The sequence below is a fragment of the Lissotriton vulgaris genome, chromosome 1_1, assembly GCF_964263255.1.
Source record: "Lissotriton vulgaris chromosome 1_1, aLisVul1.2, whole genome shotgun sequence".
Taxonomy (NCBI): Eukaryota; Metazoa; Chordata; class Amphibia; order Caudata; family Salamandridae; genus Lissotriton; species Lissotriton vulgaris.
Window position 1 is genome coordinate 245,691,792 of NC_141685.1, and position 891 is coordinate 245,692,682.

An 891-nucleotide genomic window follows, 5' to 3' on the forward strand; every position below is an offset into this window, starting at 1 on the left:
ATGTCCAGACGTGGGTCCCCTCTCACTGTGCCTCGACATTGAAAAAGCAGTGTCCACCCCTTTCTATCCTATCTGGGCCAAAAACACAAAGGGGGAAATGTACAAGGAAGTGGCTGAGAGAGACGTTAGCCTTCCTGGCTTAACGCCTCTCTCCGCCACTACTGAAACACAAGGCTGCACCATATTTATAAGGATACGGTGAAGCCCTGCTATTCCCCCTGCGATGGCGCTAAGTTTAGCACTTAGCGCCAACGCAGGCAACCATGCAACCTACTGCAAGAGTGTCTGAGTGCAGGGGAGGATTGTTTTGTGAAGGAAGGTGTCCTGCACATAAACAATCCTAAAATGCCCTTCTGTCACTTTCATGCATTTCTCCTCGTTTCGCCAACTTAAGGCCAGGGATTTCCTGGCCTTTATTTTTTGCACTGCCTCCTATGTATGCCACACCTTGTACATGGGGGGCAGTGTCAAATCCAATGGGTGTTGCGTTGGAACGCCCACCGCAACAACCACTGTACGCCCCTTTCACTCTAACCTTAGCGTGAAAGGGTCCTTATTTACAAGGCAGTGTTAAGCCACCTTTAGCGGCTTAACGCTGCCTTGTAAATAAGGCGCAGCCCCTATCGCCACCACAACGTTGATAAAAGTGACATTGTGGTGGTGATAGGGGCTTGTACATATGCCCCAAAATGCTTCCGAACTGGAACCTTCTCCGTGCGTGTCCTTAGGAGGCTTTGGGATCAGTCCTGGACTTCCGAAGTTGCAACTCGTCATTTTCTAATAATTGTTTATGTGCAGAACGGGATACTGTCCTGCACATGAACAATCACTAATGGCGATTTGTTCTTTCTATGGGTGCTGCAAAATGCAGCACATGTAGAAACTACAAAA